Source organism: Petaurus breviceps, unplaced genomic scaffold (genome assembly GCF_028583685.1).
Source record: "Petaurus breviceps papuanus isolate PSGF00001 unplaced genomic scaffold, PetGlider_PUasm1.0 90879, whole genome shotgun sequence".
In the NCBI taxonomy this organism is placed as follows: domain Eukaryota; kingdom Metazoa; phylum Chordata; class Mammalia; order Diprotodontia; family Petauridae; genus Petaurus; species Petaurus breviceps.
In genome coordinates this window covers 7,269,448-7,288,467 of record NW_027187368.1, presented here as the reverse complement: position 1 = coordinate 7,288,467, position 19,020 = coordinate 7,269,448, and positions in this window count along the sequence as shown.

The window sequence follows — 19,020 nt, the reverse complement described above, 5'->3', positions numbered from 1 at the left end:
CTCTCTGTCTCTCTCTGACTCTCTGTCTCTCTGTCTCTCTCTCTGTCTCTCTCTCTCTCCCCCATATGGAGACTTAAAGAAGTCCTTGCTCCTCAAATTCAAAGAGACAGGGAGAGACAGAGAGAGACAGAGAGACAGAGACAGAGACAGAGAGACAGAGAAACAGAGAGAGACAGAGAAACAGAGAGACAGAGACAGAGAGAGACAGACAGAGAGACAGAGAGAGAGACAGAGACAGAGAGACAGAGAAACAGAGAGAGAGAGAGACAGAGACAGAGAGACATAGAGAGAGACAGAGAGACATAGAGAGAGACAGAGACAGACAGAGAGACAGAGAGAGAGACAGAGAGAGAGACAGAGAGAGCAGAGAGAGACAGAGACAGAGAGACAGAGAGAGATACAGAGAGAGGGAAACAGAGAGGCAGAGACAGAGAGAGAGACAGAGTCAGAGAGAGAGAAAGAGAGACAGACAGAGACAGAGAGGGACAGAGAGAGACAGAGAGAGAGGAAGAGAGGAGAGAGAGGGAGAGAGAGACAGACAGAGACAGACAGACAGATAGAGACAGAGAGGGACAGAGAGAGGAAGAGAGGAGAGAGAGGGAGAGAGAGAGACAGACAGACAGACAGAGACAGACAGAGAGAGAGACAAAGAGACAGAGAGAGACAGAAAGAGAGACAGAGACAGAGAGACAGAGAGAGAGACAGAAAGAGAGACAGAGAGAGGGACAGAGAGAGAAAGACAGAGACAGAGAGACAGAGATAGAGACAGAGACAGAAACAGAGAGACAGAGAGAGAGAAAGAGAGTGACAAAGAGAGAGACAGAGACAGAGAGACAGAGCAAGAGGCAGAGAGACAGAGAGACAGAGAGGTAGAGACAGATAGAGAGAAAGACGGAGAGAGAGGAGCGAGAGACAGAGACAGATGGATAGAGAGAGAGACAGAGAGACAGAAAGACAGAGACAGAGACAGACAGAGACAGACAGAAAGAGACATAGAGAGACAGAGAGAGGTTGAGATAGAGAGACAGAGGACAGAGATATATAGATAGATCAATAGATATAGAGACAGACAGAGACATAAAGAGATAGACAGACAGAGACAGAGAGGCAGACAGAGACACTATATATGACATGATGGCTTATTTTCCTTGCCAGAGTCAAGATAAAATCTTGAGCTCTTAGTCTATCTATTGTTTCACAGCATCATTTAGCTTTTCTTCCTGCCTTAAGAGGAATGTTGGATATAGAATGGACTAGGCTGTGATCTTTTGTGATTTCCAAATGTCTGGGGATATGTATTTATGTCAGAACTTTGCAGCAGCACAACCCTAAGGAATGACCCAAAAGATCCAGTTAAGAAATCAGTTTGGACAATGGCTCAGATGCCCCTATGTGGAGTAACTTCATTTTTTCACTGTGTAAATTTTTGAAATGAACTTTATGGAGGCAAATGCTTTATAAAAAAAAACTGAAGAAATAAAAGAAGAATTCTAAACACATGTTACTGAGATGGAACAGGAAGTTAAAAGCTAGGCATGAAATTCATGTTATGGAGAAGGTCAATATGAAAATCATCAGACGACTAATAGTATAAAGAGTTTTAATCTCTAATTGTTGGCCTCTCGGAAGTTCTACCATTTTAATGCTGCCCATTTCACCTCCCTTTTTTGTGTCTGTGTGACAATTCCACTTTGCCCTACCATATTATTAAAGCTACAGGTTTGAATACTGGTTGTCTATCTCTGAACTCACTCTAGTGTTCTCAGGTGGGTTTAAACTACTAATGGACATGTTTCATGCAGTTTGTTTCCTTTTAATATTGAAATGTTAGGGCAATGTCTTGGACCTTTTCCCAAACCATATGCAAACATGCAGAGGAATCTCAGCATTCATGCCTCCTCTCTTCAGCAATGTTATTTAAAACAACATTGCCAGGCATCCCTCTCCACAGCAGCAGTTAACAGTATTCAATGGAACATATGCCAACCCAGGTCATTCCAATGCATCAAAGCACCCTGCAGCATCTCTGGGAAGCAGTTTCCTCCACTCCCAAATTCTACTCCTTTTCACAGCTTCAAATCCAAATGCTTCTCTCTGAGGCATAGAGTAAAGAATTGAGCTGCAAGAAAGCTCACAGTTGTGTCTGGGTATTTGGATTGAGTGGGGTTAAGTGTGCAGACAATTCTCATACTATCAATCAGTGAGAAAAACTACACCTGGCCTAGCTCATGTGGAACCCTAGAGATAAAGACTTTATTCTAAGTGGAAATTAATTGAGTTTGTCGGATGGTTCCCACTGCATTAAACACACACCAGGTCAGCAAAAGTGCAGAATAAAGACAATAACAATTTTTTTTCATAATTGAAAAGCTTTTTAGCAGAGCCAGCACAAGAATCTCATTTCCATTGTCCAGGGTCTCTGTTCCCACAATTCCTTTATGAAACTTTCAATAAGCATCCTTCTATTTAACCTGGGAGAACCAACACTATGTATGAAAACTTCTCACTTCTCTTTTTCCTTTCTCAGAATGAAGTTTATGGTGTTCTACTGCTATAATTCTTAACTAACAACTTTTACTAGATGAGCCACAAAGCCCAGAAATAGGCCAAAAATAAAAATAAGAACTTTAGGTAGATGAAACAAGCATTATGAAGTTTGTTTCCTTTGGTAATAACAGAATGTGTTAGTGTCTTACTCAGAACCAACTTCCTCTTACTCTACATGTATTTCTTATGAGTTGTATTTTTGGTTTTGGCAGTAGATGTGGGGGTGGGCATGGGAGACTGAAGCTGGAACATCCTAAATCTAATAGACTCTGAAAAGATATCAGCTATATCAGTCTATAAGGAAGAGAACTCACAGCATCTTGGAGTGTTAATTACCTCCCAAAATGATGATTAAGGGTATGAACAATGGAATGTAGATATAGAGTTAGTGTTGTTTGGAGATAATTTAGTGACATGAATCAAATCAAGGAGAATATGGATGCAATGATATGACTGAGGGATCCATAAGGGAGTGTCGATGGTCTCTAGGCATGAATTCGTGAGAATCTCTAGCAGTTTGTGGTTATCCTACTGTGGAGCCTCAAAAATTTTGTAGCTGAATCTACAGTGTATCTCTTGGACCTTTTATTCACCAAATTTAGTTAGATGTAAACATAGTAGATTGCACTAGATGATCTCAAAAGTTCCTTCCAATACTTTAGGGCATTTGTAACACCACTAATGTTGGTTTTCCCTCAAATAGGGCTATTACCAATCTCTTCAATTCTTTTCACTCTATCCGTTTTCTTCTGTAAATCTTCCACAGAGGGTTCACTCCATGTGTTGGGGCACTTTCATTAGGTCTCTTGAAATTATGTGAATGGCAATGGAGGGTGCAGGCTTATTTTGGTTATTCCTCGTCCTAACATTTACCTTAGTTGTATCACTTGAACTAGATAATCTAGAAGACATTTCCTGGTTCTAAACATTCTGATCTTTTGTTTGTATTTGTTACCTAGTATGCAAATGCACAAGTATTATATCATAGTAATAACATTTCTCCATATTTCATGCAACATATAGACAAAAAACATTGATGGGTATACAAATGCATTCTAAACATGCACATTTCCATCTGAGATGAATTTGTTGTGTATGCATAACAGGGGAAGAAGAACTCACTGGAAAGAGTGCCAGATTTGAATTCAGAGGACCCTGAGTGATTCAAATGTCTATTATGACATATGTGAGCTTCTATAAACCCTTTTACCTCTCTTGATGTCAGTTTTTTCAGCTGGACAAGTTATTTCTAAAGTATCTTCCAGTTCTAAATCTATAATCCTATATTCCTGTGACTAGCCCGAAGCCTTTCTGATCCAACATCTTTCTGACAATAAAGTTTTTTCTACTATCCTATGTAAATCTTCAGTGATGATTTGCTGCAGTCTGATGGGACTTACCATTTACTTCTCCATTGCCTTTTGGTGTTACTCAACTTATATTCTTTCTACAATTTTTAAATATTTTTATTTTTGCTTTTTGGAGGGGGGAAGGCAGGGCAATTGGTGTTAAGTGACTTGCCCAAGGTCACATGGCTAGTAGGTGATAAGTATCTGAGACCAGATTTGAACTCAGGTCCTCCTGACTCCAGGGCCAGTGCTATATTCACTGTGCCACCTAGCTGCCACAAAGGGATTTTTACCCCCTTATTTCTAGAAATTGTAAATTTTTTTTGGGGGGGGGGCCTTTTTGGAGAGCAGTTGAGGTTAAGTGACTTGCCCAAGGTTACATGGCTAGTTTTCTGTGTTAAGTGTCTGAGGCCGGATTTGAACTCAAGTCCTCCTGACTCCAGAGCTAGTGCTCAATTTACTGCCACACCAAGTCGCCCCCTCAACTTATATTCTTTGTAGAATGCGTTATTCCATCACTTATGGCCACATAAGTAAAAGAACTGGAAAAAAAATGTTCTTAAAAATGCATCATTTCTAGTAGCTGCTGGGTCAAATCATTGTAATGTTTCAAAATTACAAACCTCTTTACTTTGTGACCTATTTTGTAAGATCAAAGATCTAGAACTAGAAAGAACCTTAGAGATCCTGTATGGAGACCCTGCCTACATTTTATAATTGAGGAAACTGAGTCTCAGGGAAAATAAAACTTTTGCTTATATTCACCTAGGTAGTCATTATCAGAAATAGTTTGTGAACCTAGATCTCCTGACTCAAAAATCAGAGAGTTTTCCACAGTGCCATGCTTTCCCCTTATCATTAACAATGTCTGTGTAAGAGGTATGTACTGATGGATCAGCTTTAGAATTTTTCCATCCAACTACATATAATTTTGGACAAAAGGAATTATTTTTCCACATTTCCTGATGTACAGATAGTTGACTGAAGGTTTTAGAGCCATCAGAGATCTCATCCCAGTAGTCTCTGATAGAATTGGCTAAATGTCATCTGAAAACCAAAATATCACTTGAATTTCATAGACAGTTAGGCAGTGCAGTGGATAGAGTCCTGGATTTGTAGTCAGGATGACCTGCGGTCAAATCTCACTTCAGTCACTTAGTAACTTTGGAATTTTGGGCAACTCACTTAACTTCTCTTTACCTCAGTTTCCCCATCTGTGAAATGGAGATCATAATAACACTTGCCTGCCAGCATTGTTGGAAGGATAAAGTGAGATAATATTTTTGAAATATTTAGCAGAGTATCTGGCACATAGTAGGCACTTATAAATGTTTTCTGAATCTATATTTTATCTAGAAATATTCTTTCTTCCATTTGGATTCTCTACTGGTCTTCCTCCATGACTGTGATATGTCTATTTCTTGAGTATGTCTATTCTACCTCTTTTATGCTTGACTTGAAATTAAAAATCAAAGGACCATTGAACAAAGTTATCTGAGGTTTTGTTTTTAAAGGAATCTTGTATGATGTTGACCTTTGTATAAGGGACACTTTGAAGGAGATCATTTAAGGTATTATTTTCCTCTGTCAAAGCAAATGCTTTGTTAATATCAACAAACATAAGCAGAGTGGGACCTTGAATTCTCCTCACCTTTCAGTCAATACCACACACAGTCTACATACCTATGACTTTTCTCATTTCTTGAACATGAAGAATATTTTCCAACCTATATTTTAACCACCAAACTCCCCTTTACCCACTTATGTATTTTTCATAAAATATTAAATGGAATGTGAAAATGTGTGTGTACGGGAATAATTATACATTTATCTAATCTAGCCCAAGAGTACTTGATTGTTTTGTGTGTTATGAGCCCCTCTGGAAGCCTGGAAAAGCCTATGCACCCCTCGTCAAAATAATTTTTATTACACATAATTTTTTAAATAAGATGGCAAAAGAAATCGATTATTTTAAATTCATTATCACCTTTGTAAAAAAATATCCAAAGATCCCAGGTTAAGAATTCATTATCTAGGGTACTATTTGGGTGCATAAACTGCAATTATTGCAGCACTCATTTTACAAATGAATACGAAGTGAGGACTAGTAGATAAAGAGATGGCCTCAGACAAGAAGACATGGGCTTGAGTCCCAACTCAGTTATGTACTGAGTGTAGGACTCTGGGCAAGGTAATTTTTCTACTTTTGGAGGTGACTTTCTAAAATTATAAGTTTTAGAGGGGGTACCAGTTTGCACTGGTTAAGGGAGCTCTCTATATGAATGAAATCATAGGCCCAAACCACATCTTTATCCTTATCATATGCATTGCAATTTAACATAACAGTGTCTTATGAAATAATGTTTCTTATTGCTTTTAGAGGTACAAGAAAATCATCTTCTCTATTTGCCTATTTACTAATGACATGTGAATCATTCTTTCTTTTAGCTGTGACTTTCTTTTTCTTTTTAAAAAAAAAGTATAGTGAGAATACCAAGATTGTTATGATTCTTTTTTTTAGTACCAGGTCTTCTATTTGATCACCACACATCTTCATCATCACATGTTTTTCTTCTTTTCTTAAACTCTGACTCTAATGCGCTATCCACTACATCAGATTTCCTTTTCCACATTTAGAGTAGCAGTGGTTAAATTAGTGTTCATAAATAGCCTGAGAACTATATCATTCTTTTAAAAAAAAAACAATTGGGGTTAAGTAACTTGCTCAAGGATACAGGGCCAGTTATTTCTGGGTGTGGTGCTAAGTATCTGAGCCTGTAGTAGCAAGCACCCCAGCATCCCTACAGGTGGCTGCCAACACAGGTTTTTGGATCTGCTTTGATAAAAGAAAGCAACTCAAAATGGGTTAACAAGCTTACTTTAATCAGTCAAATATGTATCGTTTACTTAGTTCAGGGGAAAAAGGTCAGCACCCAGAACTTCAGAATACACAGACAGAACTATCAAGACAGAGAAACAGATCAAGTAGACAGTTTCCAAACTGTCCAGCCATTACATCCATACCAAATCAACATCTGGGTTTCATCAACATCTGAGTTTTTCAAAGCGGGGGAGAGGGAGTTCTCAACAACAGCTTCCCAGAGTCTCATCTGATCAAATCACAGAACACTTCTCAAAGTGAGCCCCCAAAACAAAGCTACACATCAGTACTTACATAGACTTCTCCTGGCAGAGAGAATGTAACAACCTTATGGACCCACTGGTCAATCAAAAAGTATCTACTGAAAAACAAGCCTCCCACCCCAGGCTCCAGGTGCACTTTAGCCTAGGGGCAGGGAAGATCTTAAAAATTTACATTCCCATTACAAAGCCCAGATTCCATCCCCAGGTCATCCCAACACTGGGGCCAGTGCTCTTACTTGCTGAGCCACCTGGCTGCCCCTAAGCAATTGGGGTTAAGTAACTTGCTCAAGTTTACACAGCCAGGCGTTTCTGAGTGAGTGCTAAATGTCTGAGCCTGGATTCGATCCCCAGGTCATCCTGAGGGTGACTGTGGCCAGTGCTCTTACTCACTGTGCTACCTGGCCGCCCCCAGAACTATATCATTCTAATGTCGTTCTGTTCCCTTTTAGCATTCTATGACCATTACTGCAGAGGCTTCAAGGCTCTAGAGGACATTATGTATTTTTTTTTTTGTTCCATTGGGTCGTATGAACAGATAATTTTATCAATAAGAAATCTCTGTAATTATGTACACTGGTCCTAGGAAAGTAGACAAACTCTATCACAGAAGCTATACTTGGAGCTTTTCTACTCTTATAGTTGATCTAGCCAAAGCTCATACTCCAATTGTAGAACTTAAAAATGTAGGGTCTTGATTATGCATTGGAATTGACGTATATGGAAGGATGTACTTAAGTCATAACAAGGTTGATTACAGAGACTGACTTCCCACTCCCCACCCCCTGCCAAACCTCTAACTTTCAGGTTTTTAATTCCCTTACAGACTCACATCAAAGAGTTATGCACATTTTAGAAATAAGAAAAGTGATGCTCTGAGAATTTGCATGATTTGCCCATAATTACATAGCTAATAATGCTGGAGGAAGGTTTTGAATCTGGATCAATAGTCAATAGTCAATAAACATGTATTAAATGCCTACTATGTGGTAAGCATTGTGCTAAGCACTGGGTCTTCCATCATGCCTCCACATGCAGAACCTTATCCAGTCTTTGAATTCCAGTGCCCTCTATTTACAAACACATGAAATGATCCAGTTTGTTTCTCAAACATTCTTTATTAAATGGTTCATATTTGTATCTTTTGAAATTGTCTAGAGTCTAAACTTTTGTTTTCTGTAAACAGTGTATGTGGAAAAACTCATTTCCTGGCAATGCCAAATAAATCAGGCATTACTACATTAAATTAAAGTTAGCTCAGTAAATATTTATTAAGTAACTACTATGTGTAAAGCATGCATGGTGCTAGGTACTGCACTGGAAAAGGTTTTTGAAATCTTTCCTTTCACTCTCATCCTTTTTATTTGATCTCAATATATTTACTAAAATCTTATATTACTCTAAGTTATGAGTCTTTCCTACATTGGCTGAGAATTATTGAGAAGTGAGGTCAAAAGGACCCAGCTTTCGACCCAAATACCACAGTCCTGTCATGGATCTTCACTGACTCTAACATAAGCTCTTTAAGAGCCAGCTTATTCCATTAAAATAAACAAACAAGCAAAAAAACAACAGAAACAATGAAAAAAAATTTTATCCCCAGAACCAAGAACATAGTATGTAATAAGGAGCAGGCACTTAATAAATGTTTGTTGATAGATTGATTGATAGTAGGTAGAATATCAGGACTGGAAAGGACCACCTCATCCAAATGAAGAAATTAAGTAGGCACCCTGGTATAAAAAACATTGGAGTTAAAGTCAGAAAACATGGGTTCAAATCCTTGCTCTGTTCTTTCCAATCTGTGTGATGGTGGTCTAGTAATTTTAGCTTTCTAGATCTTAACTTCCCCATCTCTCAAATGAGGGGATAGGACTTTCAGTTATAAAAATTATGAACTTGTGAGTCTAGAGAAGTGAAATTGATGTTGTTGTTCAGTCATTCAGTCATGTCTTACTCTGTGTCCCATTTGTGATTTTTTTTGGCAAATATAGTAGAGTGGTTTGCCATTTCCTTCTCTGAGACAAACAGGCTTAAGTGACTTGCCCAGGGTCATATAACTTCCAAATCTCTGAGGCCATATTTGAACTCACAAAGATGAGTCTTCCTGACTTTAAGCCCAGCACTTCATTTACTGAGCCACCTGGCTGCCCATGAAGTAAAATTACTCTTTCAAAATCACATTGTTTCTTAGGAAGGGTTTAAGAGAGAAAGACCAAATAAATGTATCTAAAGAAGGATAGTAATATGGAAATTTCAAAGTTTGTTAATTTCAAAATTTCCTGTTTTCAAGAGATGACATTTTATGATCTGGCCAAATTTTATGATGGATGCTGAGTGGGAAAAGAAGATTTTCACATGCAAGTAGAAAAGGAATAAGCATATGAAATTAACTAGATTAAAAAATATTTTAACTATACTCTCCTTTTATAATAATCCTTTCCTTCCCCCAGATCTAATTCCTCTTTCCCAATCTTTGTTTTCCCAAGACTCTCTCCACCCACCACACATGAATTTCTGGCTCTCTTTACAGAAATAGCAACATTTACAGTTTTCTACTTCTCGAAAGAACTACTTTAACAAGTAGTTTCTTACTTCTCCAGTACTCATTGACCTTTCAGACCTCTGACCTATGGTACTTAATGTTTATACCACAGAATTAGCATTTAATTATATCTGATCTTGTATTTTTCATTAATTGTTTCATAAGTGTTCAACTTGATTATTCAATTAAGGTCCCAAAGTGCAAGAACTGTGCCCTAAACCTCTTTTGTATGATCCATAGTGCTTGTCACCTTCCTTCCATTGGTGGATAATTTTGAACTGATAAATAAATAGTCAGATGTCTGCCATCAATATGACAATGTTTTAAATTACTATCAAAGTGTTTCTTCTTTTCATCTAGATGCCTGATGTTTTTATAAAGTCCTAAATGCAGCCCTTAAAGAAAATTGAAAAAAGCCCAGAAAATGGACCATTGAATTTTGATAGTGTGAAAGGTTAACCTGAGAATGGTTTGCACATTTAATTTGATTGTTTTAATTCATTTTATAGATATAATTTCTTTTTGCATTGTCTTCCACTGCTGAATATAACCATCGTCCCATCCCCCTCTACATACTCAGTAAGCTATCCCTACCAGGAGAATAAAAAAAGTCAAAAGAAACAAAAACAGTTCAGTCAAACTAAACAACTCATCAATCAATTCTGGCAGTTTATGCAATGTTCCATATCCACAGTGACTCACCTCTTCAAAGAAGGAAGAAAGGTTCATCTTTCTTATCCCTTCTTCAGGGAAAAGCTTGTCATTATAATTTCACAGTGCTGAGTTTCCTTTGTTGTTGTAATTGTTATTGTATTTTTATTTACATTGTTGCTGTGTATATTTTCACTGATTCCCTTACTTTATTTAACAGGAATTCATCTAACTTTTCCCATACTTCTCTGAATTCTTCACACATCATTCTTTTCTATGACACAGTAAGATCTCATTATAATCTCATACCAGGATTTTTTAGCCATGTCCTGTTCATGGAGTTCCTAGTGATATAAGATCATAGATATAGAATAGGAAGGTACCTCAGTGTCCATTTAACCTCACCTCTTTTATAAGTTGAGTAAATTGAGTTCATGAATGTCTTTTGTCCAAGGTCATGTGTCTAATGTATATCAGAAAAAGAATATGAATCCAGGTCCTCTAAAACTCTTTCATCTTTATCATGCTGCCACTCTGCTTGGATTCCAGTTCTTTTCCATGACAAAAAAAGGACTTCAATGAATACTTTGGTGGATATGAAATACTTGGGATATATACCCCACACTATTATATTACTTTTTCAAATACTTTCCTTTCTATTCCCCTACTCAGTGAGTTATTTTTTGTAACGAATTTAAAAAGAAATAGAAAAAAGTATGTTTCAATGAAATTAAATTATATATACCTTTTGCCTAATAGTGCATGAAATATTCTATACCTTTAGTGTACCACTACTTCAGTGAAATGAGGGAGGTGAATAGAATTCTTTGGGACTAATCTTGGTCATTATTATAGTAGAATTTTCCATTTCATTTTTCTTTTTCTTTATTTCATTTTACATAATTTGAAGAATTAAAACCTGCCTTGAATTGAAGTAAGGAAACTGTTTTTCACTCATTGATTCATTCAATGAACACACTTATCTAGCATCTTTTGTATTCAGACTCCTTTGTTGAAACCTATGGAAAATTGGAAGAAGAATAAGGAAAAGACTTTTACCTTCAACAACCTTATAAACCAAATGGTGAAAATGCAAAGAATGGCATAAAAGTACAATTAGAGGTTCAAATGCCATGGTAATTTGGGGGAAAGAGAGCAACAGACAGAGACAGAGAAAGAAAAAGAAAGGGAGACAGAGAGAGATGGAGGGAGAGAGAGAGAGACAGAGAGAGAGAGAGAGAGAGAGAGAGAGAGAGAGAGAGAGAGAGAGAGAGAACTCTTTCTTAGCTATGCATGGCATGGGTGGGGACGAAGCATGAAAGTATCTATGAAGGAGGCAGTGAAGTATTGGAGGGGGGTCTCAAAGAATGAAAAATAATTGGACACCTGAAGCAGAAAGCAAAAGGAATTATATAAACAAAGCTGCCTTCTCTGTGTCTCACTGCCCCACCACAATCTAATCTCCTTTTCTCACACATTTTCTCCACCCCCCCCCATATAAAATCTCACAACTTAGGAGTCTTTTCTTTGCATACCTGAGTTGCATATGATGAGAAGTATACAAAACATTTCCATTTCATGAAATGCAATCCATCAACACACACTTCTTATATGTTGTGCAGAAATGAATCCATTTCAGCAGGGAAGGGAGATAAATCAATTTAAGTGGAAGATTTTTGACAGTTTAATTCAAATTAAGTCTACTTTGTTCAATTAAGGGTAGGTTCAGGAGGGGGTGTGGGTTGAGGGAATGTTGAGGGAGCAGAAAAAGAATAGGGTCTGTTAGAAGTAAAGGAAGGCATTGCTCACATTAAACTTTTCTGGAAAGGAAGTTTCATTAAATAGCGACATCATAACAAGTTGCTAATTTATATACCTTCCACAAATTGTGAATTAGTCACTTGATTTTATCGTACTCTCCCTTGGCTTTTGATTGACTTCTGACAGCCCTGAGAAATTAGAAGGGAAGGAATTGGAGGGGGTTATTTCTTCTTTTTGGCATTTGATGCACATAGCAGACCATTCAAAAATATCATTTAACAAATGATCCACTTTAAATGGTAGGTCTCTATTTAAAAGGGGCTCATTTATTAAATGAATATTTTGAAACTTCCTATACCCAGTGGCTTTGGTTAAGCATATAACAGCATTGGTTTCCCTAGGATTCTTCTTTTTCCTCTTTCTTCATTTTCCTAGTCTGCCCCATATATAATTCTACCACTTGCATCTAGAGGTAGGTATCTCAGAATTCTGGAGTTCAAAATAGTGTGTTTACTTCGAACTTGACATACCCATGATTTGGTCAGTATAAGCACTCCATTTTTAAATGTGACAGCTCTGTGTCATAGTAAACAATTTCCTGACTTACTGTATTCTATCCCCTGTTGTTCAAAATTCTAGAAATGAACCTCTAAACTAAGATAGGATAGTCTTCAGATGGCAGATATTTATTCTACTCCTGTACCCAGTCTTGAGGCCCATCTAGCATGGTCTGATCGGTGAGAGCTTCCTTCTAGAAATTAGTTTCAGTTTTATATAATAATGTTACTTAATAATGGGAATTTAGTATTACAGAACAAAACTGAACTTGAAAATGGGTGTCATGTGTTTGACTGAGGCAATGTGGGGTAGCAACAACAAGATGTGTTCAAATCTGCCTTAGACACTTAATGTTTGTGTCATTCTGACAAGGCATTTATCTACTCTGAACCTCAGTTCTTCCTTTTGTAAAATAAGAAGACTGAACTCAATGACCTCTGAAGTAACATCCATCTTTAAATCTATGGTTCTTTGATCTCTGGTTCTGCCAGTTAGGAGCTGAGTGAAAGTGGATGAGCCAATTCTCTTTCCTAAATCTAAGTTTTCTCATGCTAAGTGGGAATACTGTGATAAGATCTAACCTTCCTCCTAGGCAACTAGATGGGACAGTGGATAGAGTGCTAGACCTGGAATCAGGAAGACCTGAATTCAAATTCAGTTTTAAACACTTACTAGCTTTGTGGCTTTGGGCAAGTTACTAAATCTCTCTCTGCCTTAAGTTCTTCAACTTTAAAATGAGGATTATAATAGCATATAATAATGAGATAATATTTGTAAAATGCTTAAAATGTTATATGAATGTTATTATTATTGTTGTTGATGTAATAACCTTCATAACTTATTTTTGTAGAAATGACTGAGTTTTTGAAAGCATGAATAGCCCAACAAGAAATACTACATCTGTCATTTGAAGAGATTCTGGCCTAGAATAATACCTGGTACATAGTATGTGTGTAGTGAATTCCTGTTGACTGATTGATTCAGAGAGGCTCATCACCATGTGAACCACACAGTGATAGATTTCTTGGTCACCGTAACTTTTAAACAATAGCATCTATTAAGCCATAGATCTGTTGCAATCTGCTTCAGTGAGAAGTGAATGCTGAAACAGGAAATCACAGGTACTTGAAGTAAAATGGGGATAAATATTACACTATGTACTTACCTTACAAGGCCATTTTAAGGAAAGCACTTTATAAATTGTAAAGCACTTAAATGATTATGAACTATTATCATTATACAGCTTTTGGAACTATCCAGTGTTGACAATTCTTAAAAACTCAGAGATCCACTGTTTTATGTCCTTAAACTCATATAGAAGCTGTCACTATTTATCACTAGGTTGCCATCCTGACAGTATAGGACAGGGCTTCCTAAAGTTTTTTTTTTTTAACTTGCAACCCCCATATGGGGTCATGACCCACAGTTTAAGAAAAGCTGGTCCAGGAGATCCTTTGAGGATACCAAAGGACAGGCAGGAAAAAATTAACTAATCCAAGCTGGGCTCACAAGTCAATAATCACAGATTTATCCTGAAAGAATTTAGAGTCAGAAAGCCTGGGTTTTACACTTTACTGTCTAATCACGGACAAGTCACTTAACATTTTATTGGCACCAATTTTTCCATCTATAAAATGTACAGGCTGGGTTACCAGACCTCTAAGGACTCTTTCAGATCTAAAATTCTGTGATCTAATCATTTGGGAATCAGGAAACTGATCTGGGCTAGGACCAGATACAAACAGAGTCTGATAGAGTTAGCAAGATGGCTTCTTTGGACTCTGATCCTTATTGTGCCACACTGACTGATCACTTGAAGTGTCTGAGACAAAATTAAGGCATATATTCTCCTAAATGCTAGGAGTTAGAACAAGTACCACCAAATGTTTTGGGAAACAAGTCTGGGACTATATTTAACTTTGAAGTACGCAAGGAGAACAGGAGAAGCTGTACATCAAACTTGCCATTTCATCTTCTATCACCATCATCATGATGTGAAAAGGAGGCACTTAAAGGCTAAATGGCTTGGCCAGGATAGGCTTCTTTTGAATTCTGGTCTTCCTAACTCTCAGTCCAGCGTTCTATCCATTGTGCCACCAACCTGCTTCCAACATCTCTTCTCAAGAAAGATGCTGAGAAATCTAGACTACCATACTGCTAATGACATTGTATTTATTTATTTTTTTCCAGAGCACTTTGGAATCATTGCTCAGTGCAATAGGGAAAAGTAGTGGAATGTGTGTCAGGGGACTTGGATTCTAGTCTTTGTTCTGTTATTTTCACCAGCAGAGTAATCTTGAAAAGCTGGCTTTGCCTCTCATGTTCTAAACTGTTTCATCAACAGAATGTAGCTTACCTACTGGAGCGTGGAGGAATAGAATATGTGATTATCTAAGGTTTTTTTTAAACACTAGAATTCCTGGTTCTGCACAGTTCTATAACTCTTTTTTTGATTTGGATAATATTTATAAAAAAATCTAATATGTACAAGTGACCATACTTAATAGTAAGGATTATACAATGAAAAACAAAACAGTTCGTGTCTTCAAGAGCCTCAGGTTTAGAGGTGCATTTGATAAGTACACAGACAAGTATAATATAAAGTAAAATGTAATAAGAACAAATGAGATACTTAGATAATGAGCTATAAGAAATCTGAGGAAAGTGATATTAGTTTTATGGAAGAGGAGAGTTGGTTTGGAATCAGAGAAAGTTTCAGGAGGAGACTGTATTGGTTCTTGAAGAAAACAGATTTTCAAAGCCTGACTTACAGAGGTGCATTTTCTCAGCATTAGATAAGGATTGTTCAAACTAAAAGAGAAGAGAGACTGCAAGGTGAGGTCAAGGAAGGGATACTGAAAAGATAAATTTGTTTGGAATGCAGAGTAGGAAGGGGAGTGGTATGAATATTACTGGAAAGGTAGATTGCTTAGAGTATTAAATTCTAGAACAAAGTGTTTATGTTTTATTCTGCAAGCATTAGGAAACCTTTGAAGTTTTCTGAAGCATTTAGGCATGTGCATTAGGAAGATTATTTTCTCAATTAGGTGAATCATGGATCAGAGAGGGCAAAGACTGAAAAGTAAGGAAGCAGAGGCACATTGTTGTAAGTTAGGACATGGGGACAAAGAGTTGTGACATCGCACAATGAATTGGTGATAGATGATAGATCTAGGATTCTAAGTAGTTTTGGGGTGCCATGAGACTGTAGTCCCATTGTTTCTGTGCATGTCATAAATAAGAATCAGCTACATCATTTTAGATAGCTGTATTGCTTGGACCCAAAGTGGGTAAAGATTTAATTAAAACCTAATAGAAAGAAATTGTGAGGGGAAAATGGAATATATAACCCATGCTATGAAAAAAAAAAAAACATGGGGGAGGTGTAAAGATCAAGGAGAAGGGAGAGTGGATAACCTGTTTTCCATGCAATTGCCAACATGATGTTGAGAATCCAACAGACTGGGCTCTATGTCATAAAGACTGGAGCTCCTGGAAATTTGACAATATCTCATACCCCATAATGATATGTCATTTGCTATTACAGCTTAGTTAACAAAATGTCAATATCTTGAGTAGCTGGAGATTCAGGATAGGGAATGAAGGTGGGGGATGGTTAGCCTTTTTGATCCATTTTTGCCTCAAAATCTGTTTGAGTAATTGCATCACAGTCTGTGCTCTGGAATGGCTGCTGCCCAAGAGTGGCTTGCAGGAGGTAGAAAACCATATGCCCTTTTCATTCCTTGAAGCTAAAGAGTGAATTGTATAAAGGGCAGGTAGTAGAGATATTTGTCTCAGCTACCCTTCTTCCCAATCTCATCTGCTGGCCTTGTGGCTTAGTAGTACTACTATCCTCTATGCCATTTCAAGTGGGCTTGAAGATGAATGTGACTGATACTCCCAGGATCATTAAGGTCATCTGTTCAGTACTTCACCTGACTCCCCAGCACCTACCACTAAAAGTCTGAGCCCACAGCCTTAGCAGTAAAACTGAGTTAAGAGGGAACATAGTATATTAAGACCCAAGTTATGCCAATGACTCCATAGAGTTGCAGTAACATATTACCTCTTATTGCCATAAAAGATGACATAACTGCTTTTGGGTGTTAGGGTGAATCAGAAAAACAATGAACTGACGTTCATTGCATGCTGCCTGCTGCGCTGATACCAGCCTGAATCTCCATGTTTGTACCCGGCTTCCCACTTGCAGAGTAGGAAGGGTATGAATATGACTGGAAAGGTAGATTTTAGTGTTCCAAAAGAACCCAAATTTCTTTATCTGCCTAGGGTTAGGTCAGAGTCTAAAAGGTGGGGTCTGTGAATATTTTTATTTGTTTTGTTTTGACATATTTGATAATGTGTTTTTTCAATTTAATTGGTTTCTTTTGTTATCTTATGTGTTTTATTTTGCCCATTTAAAAACATTATTCTGATAAGAAGTCAATAGACTAGGCTGCCAAAGGCATTCATGACACAATCAAGGTTAAGAACTCCTGGTTAGACATATATTCATCTGGATTCTATTTTGATCATGGCTCTTTCTTCCTAGGTAGAATGTAATAAAAACAAAAGAAAAATGTTTATAATTATGTACAATCAATATGAAGGTGAGGTCATTTTTATCTGGAGATTATCCTGTTCTCCCCAGGCCTAGTGATTTTTCTAATCACCAGTATATGTGTGCCTCCTAAAAGGATAATAACAATAGATGAAGGGTAGTAGCATGTACAAATTTGGGAATAAGACTATTTCACATAACTGTAGCATATTACAGTTACAGTAGCTAGGTGGGACAGATGACTAGATTTGGACTTGGAAAAACCTGAATTCAAATTCAGCTTCAGATACTTCCTACCCACATAATCCCTGTTTAAATCACTTAATCTCTCTCAGTCTCAGTTTCCTCATCTGTAAAATGGAGATAATAATAGCACCAACCTCAAATGGATGGTGTGAGCATCAAATGAAATCATATATGTAAATATATATGTGTGTGTTGCATATGTGTGTATGTATATAGGTATATGTGTACATACACATACACACATATATATGTGTGTATATATACATATGTATATGTATATATATATATATATATATATATACTTTGCTACTTTAAAATGCTATATGAGTGCTAGTGGTTGTTATTTTTTTCTGTTTTCTTCATAACAACCATGTGAGGTAGGGAGTATAAGTATTATTATACCCTTTTTACAGATGAGGAAAATAGAGGTATCATTTAGTGTTATATTACCAAGACCTTCCAGACACTATTGTGATCAACAACTAGTGATAAGATGTTCATGTTTTTGTCTTTAATAATGTGCATTCATTTAGCTTGAATTTAAAGGCTATGAGAGCTATCTACATAGAGGAAAGTTGTTGTATACTTCATTTTGTGAAGAAAACTTTTCAAAAAGTCTTGGGTAAATCATCTTTCTACAGGCAATTGTGTTTGTGTGTGTGTATGTGTGCATGTAGAGGCAGAGAAGAGCCTTCTTTTAATTTTCACCTCTTAAATTACAGATTGGTAAACCACCTAAAACCTTAGAATCTCACAGAGGGGACTTCGGATCTCCTTTATTCTAACCACTTAACAAATTAATTTCTTCTTCAGGTGGACTTCTATCTTCTGCTTAGACATATTCAGGGATGAAAACTTATTATACTATGAAACCCTACATTATTAGGTTGTTTTATCTAGTGGAAAATTATTACTCCTTTTCTGTGGAAATAAACTTTCCAGGTCACATGACCAATGGAAGGGAAGAATAAAAATTTCCCAATCCTCATTATCTCTCAAAAAAAAAAAAAGAAAAAGAGTGAATTCTGGGTCAGAAGGACAGCAATTAAGTTTTCTCCACAGACCAGGAAACTAAGATTACCTAATGATATAACCTCCTTATGAAGTAAAAATGAACAATGCTAACCCCTAACAACCACTCAGTAACAACCTTCACTTTGAGGGACACACTCAGCAATTTCCTTGCTGTTGCTTCAATCATTGCTGGTGTATTCTCTTTTTGCTTTCAACTAAGCATTCTGTTACAAGATACAGGAGACCTTAATTCTGTCCAGTCACTTACAGAATTGGACTTGGAGTGAGGAAAAGCTGAATTCAAATAATATTTAGACACTTATTAGCTGTGTTATTCTAAATACTTATCTGCTCAAGGTTATTGTGAGGATCAAGGAAGATGATCTTTATAAAGCGCTTTTCACCTCTTAAAGCCCTTTATAAACCCAAGCTGTTGCTGTTGTTGTTTTATGGGAGGTGTTAGAATAGGAGGCGCACATCACTCTAACTGGGCAGACTCACTCAGCCAGAAACCTGAAGAATGGAGGGAACTGGGTCAAGGTATCAGATTCAAGGGCAGAACTGGGCTGAATTAGGACTGACATTGAGCTAGATTTAATCCTGTCACTCCAGAGGTTACTTAGGCAGAAACTGAGGCCAGTGACATATCA